A 16,002-nucleotide genomic window follows, 5' to 3' on the forward strand; every position below is an offset into this window, starting at 1 on the left:
GCAAGTATGCGTAACGTTTTGCAGATCGCTTCTATGTGTAAATGATTTCATTAAAACCAGCGCTTCGGATAAAAGTCGTAGCTCTACGTTTACTATATTAATGCCAGTTTATAGGTATGCTTATACAGTAAAACAAATCTACTAACGTACAGTTATGTACTCATGTCCCCAAGTGGTACTTGACACTTGACTCTCATAATTATATATATATATATATATATATATTATGTAATTATTATATATATATATGTCATAATTATTATATATATATAAATCAATTTACTACATAAACCCTCTTTTATAAATCCAAATCCTAGTATTACTTTTCAGAGTTGTATTAAATCTAACTAAGCATGTGCTACAGATCTAGGTGTACTACCATGGGCGTCCACGTGATGGCGTCAGAGTCATTTCTCTGAGTGTAAAAGGAACTGTGAGATTAGTTACGGATTGATTTCTTCCCAGTCACAAGCCATTTACATGACAAACTCAAACAGTTTCCGAGTCAAATCTTGTACAGCCTACACAGCAAATTTTAAAGTGTTAAATTCACACTCACACTGTCAAAATGAACACGCATCCAGAGTTTATACAGGTCCTCACATAATAGAGTTAAATTTACACTTTAAGTAGTGTTATTTTTTTTTTCTACACTCTCATAGTGATAAAAAAAAAAACACTGTAAGTGTTCACTGTTAACACCATTGGTGTAGGTTTTTTTTTGTTGTTGTTGTTTTTTACTCCTCACAGGCTCCATTTACGCTAAACAAGTGTTGAGTCTACACTAGCGGTGTCAATAGCTCAACACTAAGGGAGCTATTTTCAACACTAAGTAGCGTTCATACCCAGATTGAGGTAGTTAAATGTAATCTACACCCTGTATGCCTAAAAATGCATGCCTTTCAAATGCGTGTACTCGTACTAGTTAAAGAACGGCTAACACATCAGTTGCTGTATCAAGTTGAACTTTTATTTTCAACACAATATCTTAGATGTAACAGACCAGCATGAATTGACTCTCAGATGAGATTTCGAAGAGTGGCTATTTGCGCGCAGACTTTGACAAACAGAAACACTAACATTTAACCTAATTCAAAAGCTTTGCACGTAATTCCTTTACTCTGGGAGACTCACTGGTGAGACCAGTATCAGTGTTGTAGATTGTAGTCTAGATTGTAGTGATTGTATATATATATACACGCACAATAAAATACAAAAATACACAGAAGCCGGAGCAAACATACAATACAAGAAGACAGAGCAAATCTGAAACTATGACATCACATTTATTCATTCTAGGTAATGTATTTTTACAGTTAGTTCATATTAACTTGTGTAGTGTACCAGGTAATGTAGTTAACCAATACAACAAATTGAACCTTATTGTAAAGTGTTTCCATTATTATTATTTTACTGCATATTATTAAGAAATGGTAAAAGAATTCGTGGAAACATTTCCATTAAAGCCCATTTATAATGCATTGTAATGGCATTTTATTGGTAGTGGTGTCTAGAGCAGGGGTTCTCAAACTTTTCCAGGGCAAGGCCCCCCAAACGGTATTAACGTTTGACCGAGGCCCCCCTTTTGCAAGATGTCTTTAAAACACATTAAAAATACAGAATTCTGAATATATCCCCCTTTTATTTGTTTATTTTTTTTATTAATAATTACATCTTACATCACATTACATTAGGAATTGATTGTGTGTGTGTGTGTGTGTGTGTGTGTGTGTGTGTGGTTGTCTGAGAGTGAGAGTTTATTTTTCACACCAAATTGTCGAGGCCCCCGGGCGCCCCCTGGCGGCCTCCACTTTGAAAACCACTGGTCTAGAGCGCCTGTTGCCCTGACGATTGGATCACGTGGTTTTTTTTTTTCTTCTTCTTCAACTACAGTACTGGTTCAGTGCAGTGACAGAGTCATTATTTAAAAAAAATAGGGGCTGTAATACTTTTTACTCGTGCACGTGCTCCTGAAATCATTTCAAAGTTTGCACACATCTATTTTTAGTCGCGAATGCGAGTGAAACGCTCACACTGTCCAGCCCTGCTTAAAAAACACGTGAGAAGTGAACACGAACAGTTCATATCATACCTGGCCAGGACATAAGCGTTCAAAGCGCTTCTTCCCAGCCGTTTCGTGCTGTATTGACTGATATTTTCTCTGCACTGTCTACATTTAGAGAAGAGCGGAACACGCGCGTCACGGAAATTCCGCACGAGACTCGTCCGCGCGTTTCATTTTAAACAAGAGATCGCGCGTTTCTGAGTTCTGTTCACTTACACTTCAACTGTCAGAGAATATTCCAGAACGTCCTAATGTACGACTCGATCGAAATATAAGACAAATCGCATTTCATGGCCGTCGTCTGCCAGCGCAACAGGAAGCGGGGAAAATGACATGCTGCGTTATTTGCGTTAATATGTTTTAACGCGTTAAACATCAATCACGTAAATTAACGGGCTGTTTTTTTTTACGGCAGAAATCCTAAAATATAACAAAACCCAGGTCGAGTGAGAAACCTGATAAACCCAACCTTTTAAAACGCTTCCCTCAATCTGCCAGATTATTAGCCACCTAGCTAGCTGGCCTCCTGGCTCCTGTCGGTTCTCCGCCGTATGAGCTAAAAGAAAACAATATTAGCACCCTGGCCATTTTTGGAAAACTTACATGTGTTATTAGAAATTTTGAGAAACTTAAATCAAATATTAAAATGGATACGGATTAAGCGGTCCAAAAAGTATTACGCGTACACTGCAGTAAAATGGCCTACGCGGAGACAGAAATGCGGTGTAAGTGTGAAATTCCTGCTTTTAGACACGGGGGAAAAAAAAGTAGACGTGACACGTCGAGACGTACCAGACGACTTCTTAATGTTTGAGAAAATGTGAAACGCGGTTAAACGATACACTCACAGACATTAGACTGACTTTAAATCACATTTTTATAGCGGTCAGTGATGAGCCGTTGAGGACGGGTTCAGATAGCTGGACAGGCTTCTAGTTAGCAACTACACAAACGATGACAGATAATCCGTTACAATTCAAAAATTTTCGCTGCATCTGAAATAATTGAATTAACGGTACATGTATAAGTATATTTCCACACAGGAAGTCTATCAAATGCAAACTTTTAAGTCGTTTTACTCACCAGTTGTTGTTTTTTTTTTTTCCCATCCTCTGCGAAGCGAGAAAAAAAAAGATGGCGTCCGGAAAATTCTTCAGCGACAGGGCGGCATAAATACCCGGATGTCGGGAATAACACTGGCAGGTGCTGGTTATCTATAACTCTGTGATTTTACGCTGATGTACACCAGCTCCTACACTCACAGAGTTAACTTCTCAAGATCTTACACTAGAACTTCAACACTTCGCTCTGAAATGCCTTAACCCTGGGAAATTAACACTGAGGAATGTGCTGTGTAGTTAAAAATGGAGTCTTCCTCTGTCTTTTTTGGACAGGTGAGCTTGGCAGGGACGTACGGTACACCCGTCCAGAAGAAGCCTTCATGTGTCACACATTGAAATTCTTTCTTCGCTTATCCCAGCTTCTTATGAGTCATGATATGGCTGAACCCCTTGAGGTTCTCGTGATATTTTATTACAGGATACACCACAGCGCCTCGACTCCGAAGGTGTGCGCTAACTTTCGGTAAGCTCCGACAGAAGTTCCAGCTGTAACTGAAATGATAGGCTTATATGATTTCTGTACCAATACCTCGTCATATCTATAGTAACAGATCATTTACAGGGACCCGGCAGACGTCACACATAATCTAAGACTAATATATGGAGGGGGTGGGGGAGGGGGAGCGGGGGGGGGGTGTGTTTAACAAAGAATAGGTGATATGATGAAGTTCATTAACTTCGAGAGAGAGAGAAAAGGAGATGCAGGGGGAGATGAATGATGATAGCTGTCTCAACGTAAACAATAAGAAGAATCGACTTGTCTTGCAGACGTCCCCATCACGTCGAACGTGACGGTTAACAGTTCAAGCGAGACGTTCAGTAAGACGTGTTCTTTTTGAAGTGGAATAACACACTTCACGTTATGTCGTTGTATGAAAACGATCGACTTGACGCACCACCCTGGCCCGGATTATTTTGGTGTAACGGCATGGTCCGTCGTGTGCCGTTCCTTACTTTGTTACTATTACAGGATGGCGATGAAAAAAGGAAAGCTACATCTTTGTGGAAGTTATTAACTGCTAGCTCTCGGATACTAAGAAGAGCTTTATTAAAGGCGAGGTAGACTCAGAGAGCAGCGGTTAAGCCTACAGATAAAAGGCTCATAGACGGTGCTAGTATTAAGAGTAAAAGATGAACATGTGGAGTCCCTAAAGTGTCTGATTCGGAGGTTTAACCGTAGCGTTTAAGATTTTCTGACCCATTGCTACGGCGATAAGGGTGACATCTGAAAACGAGGAATTTCTATTTAAATCTACGTTTATTCATTTAGCAGACGCTTTTATCCAAAGCAAATGAGGGAATACTAGCAAAGCGGAGAACAATACTAGTAGAGCTACCCTGCAGGATCTTTTAATTGAGTTCTAGAGAAGCAAAGTGCGCAGAGTCGCGGAGTAAGAGCCAGAGTAAGTTTCTTATTTATATATATATATATATATATATTTTTAATAATGTGGGGTTGGTGTTTTAGGGGTTAGTTAAGTTCTCACGGAAGACGTCAGTCTTTAGCTGTTTTTTGAAGACGGTGAGAGATTCTGCGGTCCGGATTGAGGTTGGAAGTTCATTCCACCACTGAGGGACGGTTAGTGTGAAGGTTCTGGAAAGGAACCTTGAGCCACGCTGAGTAGGTAGTACTAAGCGTCGGTCGTTAACCGATCGCAGATTGCGTGAGGGAACGTAAGCCTTCAGGAGAGAGTTGAGGTAGGGGGCGCTGTTCCAGACAAGGTCTTGTACGTGAGCATCAAGGCCTTGAGTTTGATACGGGCGGCTACAGGAAGCCAGTGGAGGGAGGTGAAGAGGGGTGTGACGTGCGCAAGAACCCCAAATTGACGTCCCAATGGCAGGTTAGCGCCTTGCACTGGTGTGTGAGTGTGTGTGAGTGTGTGTGTGTGAATGAAGACCGTGTAAAGCTGTAAAATCATCTTAATATGCAAAACCCGAGGCACCTGCGTCATGTGAAAAGACTCTACTGGAAATGTATTAATAAATAAAAAGTGCCACTCCAGAGATCTGTTTCAGCTGAATTGTGCGCCACAGTGGTGCTGATCTCAGCATCAGAATACTGCCAGGCGTGGCTGTTCTTTCTCAAGACTATATTTTTCCTCACTGACTTCCTTTGCATGCAGGGCTTAACACACACCCTATATTTCTGTGCCTCAAAAATCCATTGAAAATCCTGCACACACACCACAGCTATACTACGATTACACTGTGAGTTATGGTAGACTACGTGAAACGCTTTCTTCAACAGGTCTCGGTACTAGTAAGCGTCGGGCGGGGGGCGGGGGGGTGTGGGGGGGGGGTGCGCTGCGTGAGAATTTTCTGCATTGGAGGGTGTATTTCACAGGTTTTCGTCTGTGCATGATTCAACCTCATGCATATGAGCAATCATCATGCTATATAATTATTGCAGACCATCAATCACGGTATTCATCAATCTAGGGCACCTCCGTTTGATTAGAACGTGCTGATCAAGAGCATTTTTTGATTACAGACAAATTCACACACTCACACACGCGCGCAAACGGTAGCAGAGCTGCCATCCGAGGCGCTAGCTTGCCATCGGGATCAACTCGGGGTTCAGTGTCTTGCCCAAGGTCACTTTGTCATGTGGAGTCATGTGGAGTCACGTGGGCCGGGAATCAAACCACCAACCCTACGATTAGTGCACGACCCGCTCTACCACCTGAGCCACAGCCACCCACAAGAACACTATGAAGAATGTATACGTACAGTATATACATTAGCACTTTGCTGCAAAGCCGTTTTTGGCAATTAAGAGCTTCGAGACATTTAAGATAAGAAAGTTTTATAGCGTCGTGGTTCAATTTTGTCCCGTTCCGCTCAGCAAATCGTTTCCGATTCCCAAGGTTGAAAGGGTTCTGCCGATGAACTGGCGATTCAAAATCTTCCATAAATTTCCCGTGCACGGGGTTTCGGAGTTATTTTGCGGTCGCCGTTTCATTGAAACGTCCACCGGTGTTTCTCACAGGTTGAGAATTTACTTGTGGTGGAGGTTTTTTTTTTTTTACGTGTGACGGTGAGGGTTCCGTAATGAACTACTCAAACAAAGGTTTATGAATAAACTATTTACTTCAAATGAATAACTACTCAAATTAAACGACTCTCTATATGGCAAGATAAATAACTAAGAAATAAATAACTACATATATTAAGAATTCAGTTTAATTAAATTTTATTTGTATAGCGCTTTTAACAATAGACATTGTCTCAAAGCAGCTTTACAGAAACATATAAAGACACGATACGGATTTTAAGTGTGAATTTATCCCTCTTGAGCGAGCCGGTGGAGCCGGTGGAGAAGGTGGTGAGGAAAAACTCCCTGAGATGATATGAGGAAGACACCTTGAGAGGAACCAGACTCAGAAGGGAACCCGTCCTCATCTGGGACACAACGGATAGTGTGAAAGTAAAAGAAAGTTCATCATACATGAAGTCTGTTTGTTGAACTAGTCCACTGTTCACCAAAGGAGACCTGAGGGTAAAACTGCATGTAGTAATTGCAGTCCCAAGGCCATCGCAGCAACCGTCGTCCCAGCAACCGCAGCGAGAACGTCCATGTGGAATTGAGGTCCAAAACCATTTCCGTGGTACTTCAAGCGGTACCGTCCTCAGCGATCTCCAGGCTGTAGGCTCCAAAACACAGGAACAAAACACAGACTGATTTTTGATGAACATATCATCATTTCAAAATATGTATTTACATTATGGCAAAAAAAAACTTTTCCAACGCCTCTCTGTAGGGGTATGCTTCAGGGGCATGCTTCAGGGGCAGGTCCATTGATAGAGATTCTGAGGCACGCAGTCAGGTGTTCGGGCATAAACCAATTACATCGGGGTAATGGTGGCTTGACGGTTAAGGCTCTGGGTTACTGATCAGAAGGTCAGACCTCAAATATATTTCCCCCAAATATATTCGGATGTGTCGGGTTAAACCTCCGGAACCAGAAGCCCACGGGGAGCTCCTTGATCGTTCTTATCAACGTGAACAAAATTGCATCGAATTGCATAGCGCATGTTATGCTGTAGAGTGTAGACTTCTCGCTAGGCAGGAGATCTTTAGAGGAGGCAGTGGGGAAATGCAGAGGGTGGAGGTAAACTGCTCGAAGCCCTCCAGGCAACATCTGAGCTGAAAGCAAAGCAGACGGAGACCTCGTTCAGACCTGTTCTCTTAATAAAAAAGTTATTTTATGTTAATTATGACTTTCTTCCTAATAACACAAGAGACGACGCAATCGACAGGAGAATCATCACAGTTAATGGAGAACATTTTGTTCCTACAAATCGAATATGTTCAACTTACTCCAGCTAACGTTAACCCTTTAGTTCAATTACAGATTTAACAGCCGAAGGAAGCATTAACAATAATGGACCACAATTAAAGTTTTACTTTTGTAACTTGAAATTTGATTATATTTGAACGTAAACGTCACTGAAGTGCTCAAACGTGAAATTACAATCGAATGTTTTGTACAACTGTCATGAAATCGACGTAATGGAGGTTAGGATGGACGCAAGTGCAGGTAAGAGCTTTTAATAAAGAGAGGCAGGCAGACAAGTCCAAATCATGAGACAATAGCGTGGTCAAAAACAGGCAATGGGTCAAGAGATCTGGAAACAGGGTTAAACGAGGCGAGGCAAGAACCGAGAACGAGAAATAAGATCAAAAAACCGTGAATCAAAACGAGGAACAGGGTACAAACGTTTGGTACGGTGATAACACTAGCAAAGAGTGAATGCCTCAAAAGTCCTTTTAAACTGTGGTGTGATTGTGCGTGAGATTGGATACAGGAGTGCGTGATTAGAATGAATGAGTGTTCTCTGAATCGCGGTCCATGGCGGCCATGCTTATAGGCCACAAGTGCAGGATGGGAAATGTAGTCGCTGGTTTGCTGTGATATGACAACAATCAAGTATTTAATCCCCCACATACACCCTAGAGAGGACAAGAAAACAAACTGACCTTCTGCAAATAACCAACACGCAAATGTAACACAATGTAATTTGTAAATTCAACAAAATATAATACATTGCATAACCTACAGTTAAAAAAATTCATTTCAATTCAATTTTATTTGTATAGCGCTTTTTACAATAGTTACCTAGAATTGAGTTACATAGAATTTCATATGTTAACAATAATATCATTCATAATAATGTTTGCTAAAAAACATAAAATACAGTATACTTCAGCGCTGTTAAATATAAACGAAGGCAAACATCAAAGGTAACCACCTTTAGGTAACATCAAACAACATTAAGCACTCTGCGACGTACAGCTAGACAGGCTTGAGGGTGAAAAATCTGACGAAAAAAACCCCAGTTTGGGCAGTAAATGTGTTTAACAACTGGCTTAAAACGGTGGAAGAGGTATACAGTGCATCCGGAAAGTATTCACAGCGCTTCACTTTTCCCACATTTTGTTCTGTTACAGCCTTATTCCAAGAGGGATTAAATTCATTATTTCCCTCAAAATTCTACAAACAATACCCCATAATGACAACGTGAAAGAAGTTTGTTTGAAATCTTTGCAAATTTATTAAAAATAAAAAAACAAAAAAAGCACATTTACATAAGTATTCGGGGATAGTCGGGCTATCCAAAAGAAAGCGAGGTAGTCGGGCTATCCAAAAGAAAGCGAGGTAGTCGGTCTATCCAAAAGAAAGCGAGGTAGTCGGGCTATCCAAAAGAAAGCGAGGTAGCCGGGCTATCCAAAAGAAAACGAGGTAGTCGGTCTATCCAAAAGAAAGCGAGGTAGACATTCTATCCAAAAGAAAGCGAGGTAGTCGGTCTATCCAAAAGAAAGCGAGGTAGTCGGTCTATCCAAAAGAAAGCGAGGTAGTCGGTCTATCCAAAAGAAAGCGAGGTAGTCGGTCTATCCAAAAGAAAGCGAGGTAGTCGGGCTATCCAAAAGAAAACGAGGTAGTCGGTCTATCCAAAAGAAAGCGAGGTAGACATTCTATCCAAAAGAAAGCGAGGTAGTCGGTCTATCCAAAAGAAAGCGAGGTAGTCGGGCTATCCAAAAGAAAGCGAGGTAGTCGGTCTATCCAAAAGAAAGCGAGGTAGTCGGTCTATCCAAAAGAAAGCGAGGTAGTCGGTCTATCCAAAAGAAAGCGAGGTAGTCGGTCTATCCAAAAGAAAGCGAGGTAGCCGGGCTATCCAAAAGAAAACGAGGTAGTCGGTCTATCCAAAAGAAAGCGAGGTAGACATTCTATCCAAAAGAAAGCGAGGTAGTCGGTCTATCCAAAAGAAAGCGAGGTAGTCGGGCTATCCAAAAGAAAGCGAGGTAGTCGGTCTATCCAAAAGAAAGCGAGGTAGCCGGGCTATCCAAAAGAAAGCGAGGTAGCCGGGCTATCCAAAAGAAAACGAGGTAGTCGGTCTATCCAAAAGAAAGCGAGGTAGACATTCTATCCAAAAGAAAGCGAGGTAGTCGGTCTATCCAAAAGAAAGCGAGGTAGTCGGGCTATCCAAAAGAAAGCGAGGTAGTCGGTCTATCCAAAAGAAAGCGAGGTAGTCGGTCTATCCAAAAGAAAGCGAGGTAGTCGGTCTATCCAAAAGAAAGCGAGGTAGTCGGTCTATCCAAAAGAAAGCGAGGTAGTCGGGCTATCCAAAAGAAAGCGAGGTAGTCGGGCTATCCAAAAGAAAGCGAGGTAGTCGGTCTATCCAAAAGAAAGCGAGGTAGTCGGTCTATCCAAAAGAAAGCGAGGTAGCCGGGCTATCCAAAAGAAAGCGAGGTAGTCGGTCTATCCAAAAGAAAGCGAGGTAGACATTCTATCCAAAAGAAAGCGAGGTAGTCGGGCTATCCAAAAGAAAGCGAGGTAGTCGGTCTATCCAAAAGAAAGCGAGGTAGTCGGTCTATCCAAAAGAAAGCGAGGTAGTCGGTCTATCCAAAAGAAAGCGAGGTAGTCGGTCTATCCAAAAGAAAGCGAGGTAGTCGGGCTATCCAAAAGAAAGCGAGGTAGTCGGTCTATCCAAAAGAAAGCGAGGTAGTCGGGCTATCCAAAAGAAAGCGAGGTAGTCGGTCTATCCAAAAGAAAGCGAGGTAGTCGGTCTATCCAAAAGAAAGCGAGGTAGTCGGTCTATCCAAAAGAAAGCGAGGTAGTCGGGCTATCCAAAAGAAAGCGAGGTAGTCAGTCTATCCAAAAGAAAGCGAGGTAGTCAGTCTATCCAAAAGAAAGCGAGGTAGTCGGTCTATCCAAAAGAAAGCGAGGTAGTCAGTCTATCCAAAAGAAAGCGAGGTAGTCGGGCTATCCAAAAGAAAGCGAGGTAGTCGGTCTATCCAAAAGAAAGCGAGGTAGTCGGTCTATCCAAAAGAAAGCGAGGTAGTCAGTCTATCCAAAAGAAAGCGAGGTAGTCAGTCTATCCAAAAGAAAGCGAGGTAGTCGGTCTATCCAAAAGAAAGCGAGGTAGTCAGTCTATCCAAAAGAAAGCGAGGTAGTCGGGCTATCCAAAAGAAAGCGAGGTAGTCAGTCTATCCAAAAGAAAGCGAGGTAGTCGGGCTATCCAAAAGAAAGCGAGGTAGTCAGTCTATCCAAAAGAAAGCGAGGTAGTCAGTCTATCCAAAAGAAAGCGAGGTAGTCGGGCTATCCAAAAGAAAGCGAGGTAGTCAGTCTATCCAAAAGAAAGCGAGGTAGTCGGGCTATCCAAAAGAAAGCGAGGTAGTCAGTCTATCCAAAAGAAAGCGAGGTAGTCAGTCTATCCAAAAGAAAGCGAGGTAGTCGGGCTATCCAAAAGAAAGCGAGGTAGTCGGTCTATCCAAAAGAAAGCGAGGTAGTCAGTCTATCCAAAAGAAAGCGAGGTAGTCGGGCTATCCAAAAGAAAGCGAGGTAGTCGGGCTATCCAAAAGAAAGCGAGGTAGTCGGTCTATCCAAAAGAAAGCGAGGTAGTCAGTCTATCCAAAAGAAAGCGAGGTAGTCGGGCTATCCAAAAGAAAGCGAGGTAGTCGGTCTATCCAAAAGAAAGCGAGGTAGTCAGTCTATCCAAAAGAAAGCGAGGTAGTCCTGCCATTTTCAATGTCAAATGTTACAATTAATGGAAACGTTTAGTTTAATTTAAATAAACAAAGCATTGCCGAAACAAATATAGAAATAAATCAATTAAACATAATGAATAGAATAATTAAATGGAAAAATAAAATGAATAAACAAACACTGATAGCCTACTTGCTCAGGTTTTTTTTTCATTTCATACTGATATAAAAATAGAACAAATAAATAAATAAATGAATAGGCCTTCTTGTTCAGGGCTTTTCTATATTTATTACTGTAGAAAAGACAACAAATAAATCTCTCTCTCTCTCTTTCTCTGTCTCTGCAGTAATCCGTATAGTTTTAAAACGACGCTGACACATAGAGGCTCGAGATGGGATGCGTAATAAATTAGTTCCACACACGAGAGCGTTTTACGGTCAAAAACCTGACAAACGTCTTGAATTAAAACACCTGAGCAATGTCTTGAGGTGTGGAAACTGTGGTATAAGTGGAATAATTGACTCCAGTCCTTTGAATTGTTGGAAAATAACCAACACGTGCATTATTTTTCGAATAACTCAACGGCCCGTCGTCTTCATCAATCAGTTCGGTGTTGTAAAGATCTTGCTCGGTTCTCCAGGCTGCGGTTCTCGTCGAGAAGACCAAATCTCCTCAGCAAACAAGAGTGTTTGCTCAGTCACAATGGCTGAGGTCATAGAGAATAGACCTGCTAGAATCGATAATAAATACAACCAAAAAAAGGCTGTATAAATGACCTGATAAAGCAGTTAATTCGCCCGACAACAAACATAAAATTCGTTTAGAAGTCTGTGTATAATCAGCTGCCTGAAACGTGGCTGGAAATGCTGGTGGTTTGTTACAAACCCAACTAACTGTGTCAATAAGATAAAGTTTGCTAAACTAATTTTTGCTAATCATATTTTCCATTTCATTATATCCACTATCCAAAGTTTGCATTCGAAAGCATTGCAAACAAACAATTTATTTCAATTTGGTGTTGTATAAAAGGATAAACAATATGCTTTTCCCACACAAGCTGTGAGTGGCAGCTAAACGTTAATACTATGCCTGCCATCTCTTCATGGAACTCGAGCATGAAGCTTTGCTGTGACGTATATTTCATGGCTGAGGTCCATGTGCTATTATTATTATTATTATTATTATTATTATTATTATTATTATTATTATTAATGCACCTAAGCTTTTCGTTCATTGTTTGTCATTTCTGGACATGGTATGAAAAGAGTTTCTCCCACTGGATGAAGAAGTCCGGTACTTCAGCTTTCAAAAGGAAGGGTCAGAAATGACCTGAGGGCGTGCAAGCACAGTCCACGAAGAGAAAATACTTGGATCTTTTAGTCTTTTAGATAAAGGTACCAATGGGATATCGTTGGTGCTCTGTTATTGCCCTGGTGTGATTGTTGTGGAGTATTGGAACATTCAAAAAATCCCATCATATTCCGTTTATAAATGCCAACAAATTGTAAGTACAAGCTGTATATTTGGTGTAACTATCACATCTACGACGTTTTTCATTGAACTTTAGTGTCATGTCCCAGCAAACCAGTGACTACATTTCCCATCCGGCACTGCGGCCTACAAACATGGCCGCCATGGACTGCAATTCCCAGAAACACTCAATACTTCGCAAAGTCATTGTGTTCATGCAGTCTCTTTATCTTGTGGCTGTGAGTGCTGGGAATTTGATGCAGGAGTGCGTGATTAGAATGAATGCGAGTGTTCTGGGAATCGCAGTCCATGGCGGCCATGTTTGTAGGCCGCAGTGCAGGATGGGAAATGTAGTCATTGGTTTGCTGTGACATGACATATCGATCGCAACCATTCTGCCTTAGTGTTCTTACTTTTTACTGGTTCACTTCATGGAGAATGAAATAGCTTATATCACATTTACTATAAATCAGTAGATGTTTGTTTATTTTGTTTACTCATGAAAATTCATCGTGGTTTATTTAGACCCTTCAACGTTATCTCTCAAAAGGTTGCAATTATACAATTGTGTCCTGGTTACGTCTTGGAGCACGGTTTCACTCCATTTTAAAGCACTGGGCATCATTTATTCAGGTCTTGTTTTGTTTTTTTAAACATAATTATTTAATGCCATATGCAGTTTGTATCTGTTTTCTGTTTTAATTGCATAATAACATCCTAGCCTAAGCCATTAATATGAGGATAATTGACGGTGAAGACGGGAGCTAAGGCATTCTGCACGTTTCTAAATCCCCTACATATCTAAATAAAAAAAAATTAAAAATATTTAAAAAACATGCTTCGGTCATTCTTTGGAGAAGACAGATGCGTGACAGTCTATTTTCTCGACCGATTATAATAGAGACTTTTAGAACAACAAGCCATTCCAGGGCTATTTTAAGTTGGACAAAGAACTTCGATGTTTTCCTAGAGAAAATCGCTACGTCTCGTGCCGTTGTTACGTGATGACGTACGATGGGTCATCTTATTGGTTGCACTTTGAAAAGCTTCCGAGAGGTGCGCACCATGCGAAGGCGGTGGGGCGAGTAGATTTGAGTTTTTAAGTTCATCGTTTCATAGTTTAATTCGAGGGTTTATCAACCTTTCCTACCGACTCGCAAAATAAATGTAATGCAGTTCACAATGACGTATCCGAAAGAAACTGAAGATGCTAGCTTGTGAGCTACTTGTTGAGTTTGTCACGGCTGCAAACACGACGTGATACGGGAAAACTCGATCGTTAGATACATCAAAATAAAGACTACGGCTAAAGTCATTCCCTTCCTGAGAATTCATATCCATTCATGTCACTTAGTCTGTATTAATGCTCTTAACCAGCTATATAGACCAAAATACAGACTTAGGCTCCACACTAGAGCTTGCACTGTCCCCGTGGGCCACCTGATCAATCTGTCATTTATCCACCGATTACATTCTAGTCACTCTAGATCATTTGAATGAAGTTGATCACACAGTTGCGTAAGAATTAAAGTGAATAAGAATGTGATTTTCACAGACGTCCACTGGTCTTACACGGAGGAGCCCTGTATCTAAACAAAATAGTCTGTGTAGGCGCTTCATCCGTCCCTCGTCGCGGCTTCCTGTGTGTTTTTACAGCGGTTTTAAGTATAGACACTGTCCTAAGGCAGCTGTACAGGAGTCTGGATATAGATTTAGAGCTCTAATAAACAAGCCAGAGATGACAACGATAAGACAAGAAAAGGAAAGAAAAGAAAAAACCCCTAAGAGGACAGGAAGAAGAAAGCTTGAGGCTCAAAAAGGAATCCGTTCTCATCTGGCTGACACCAGATAGTGGGAGTAAAAATCATTACTTTATAACAGAGCATACTATTTAATTACTTGCAAACAGTGCAAACAGTGACTAAAATGCACACTGCTATTTCTAAACCTGCTCTCTGACTACCCCCCTCCCTCCCTCCCTCCCGCTCCCCAAAGTGTCTCAAAAAAAGCCTTCTGGCCTCCGACAGCAACGGATAATTTTGCAAATTGTCTAAATTATGGCTGTTAAACAGGTACTACCATGATGTATTTTCACATAGATGTGGTTTAAGATGGCGCATAACTCCAAAATAGATAGCACCATATACACCATATACTATGGAAAAAAGTGTAGCTATAAGATCACTGGTCTCGATATTCCAACTTTTTCACTCTGAGACCTACAGTTAAAATCATCCTTCCGTGTTATAAGCAAACCCTGTGCTAGTTGTGCCCAAAATGCCAGTATAAACATTATAACTGCCTCCAAGATCGCAACTGATGAGGAGATCACACCCGTGTCAGTTATAGATAGCTATAACATCTTACACTAACGTAGCAGAGCTCCAGTAGCTACTTTTTCTGAGCAGAAGTTTGTGGTTGGCTGATCCTCTGCATATTGAACGACTGATTTTCCGCACAGTCGTACCGCGAATGCCGAAGTCTAAGGCTTTAATTATATTAGAAAGCCAGGAGTGCGAATTTAAAAAGAATCCAACGCCTGTATAATTCACAATGGGGTTTGTGTTCCCATCACTTTTTAAAAAAATGCAGTCTGTTAAAATATTTACTTAGTGCCAGAAACTGATTCAAGCACTTACTGAAAATCCCTATTCACAGTGACAATACGATCATATTATTGTATCATGAACCTACTCGCATTTAATTACAATCATAACACCGAGACATAATACTGCGAATTAATAATTATACATTTAAATGGACAATTTATTCCGGATGTGTGCACGCTTTGGTTTGTATTCTGTTTTTTTTTTTTCCCTCCCATGCAGCGACCACCATCATAATTAAATTTGAAAAAGCCTACCAAGCATCCTCTGCCCTGATAATACTATTATTATTAATGATATGGGCAGAATTATGGAACGTTGAACCCATCCAAATCTCATTTTTCTTGCGTTCAGCTTATGACATTTCCAACTACAAAATATTTGCACAGGTGGGGCTTAAGGGAGGATCCCCTGTGCAAGCTGTGTGTGGAGATGGGCCACATGGCACACATCCTGGGAAGGTGTAAGGCTGAACTCTGCCAGAGAAAATGGTGGCAACATGATAAAGCGCTCGTGTCATTCACGCATGTCTAGAGCGGAAGAAATGTAAGAAATGCCAATTCCCTGTGACACAAACTGTCAAATTTGTTTGAGAGGAGGAGAAAGAAAAAAAACCAACAACCTACCTAGAAATAACAACCTACAGCAACGTCTCAGTCAGAAGAGGTTAAGAAAATCCTCATTAAACTGGCAATCCTGCGTGAACAGGGTTGCAAGCAAGCTTTTGAAAAGGAAAAACAACAAATACCAAG

Source organism: Ictalurus furcatus, chromosome 22 (assembly GCF_023375685.1).
Source record: "Ictalurus furcatus strain D&B chromosome 22, Billie_1.0, whole genome shotgun sequence".
Lineage (NCBI taxonomy): Eukaryota > Metazoa > Chordata > Actinopteri > Siluriformes > Ictaluridae > Ictalurus > Ictalurus furcatus.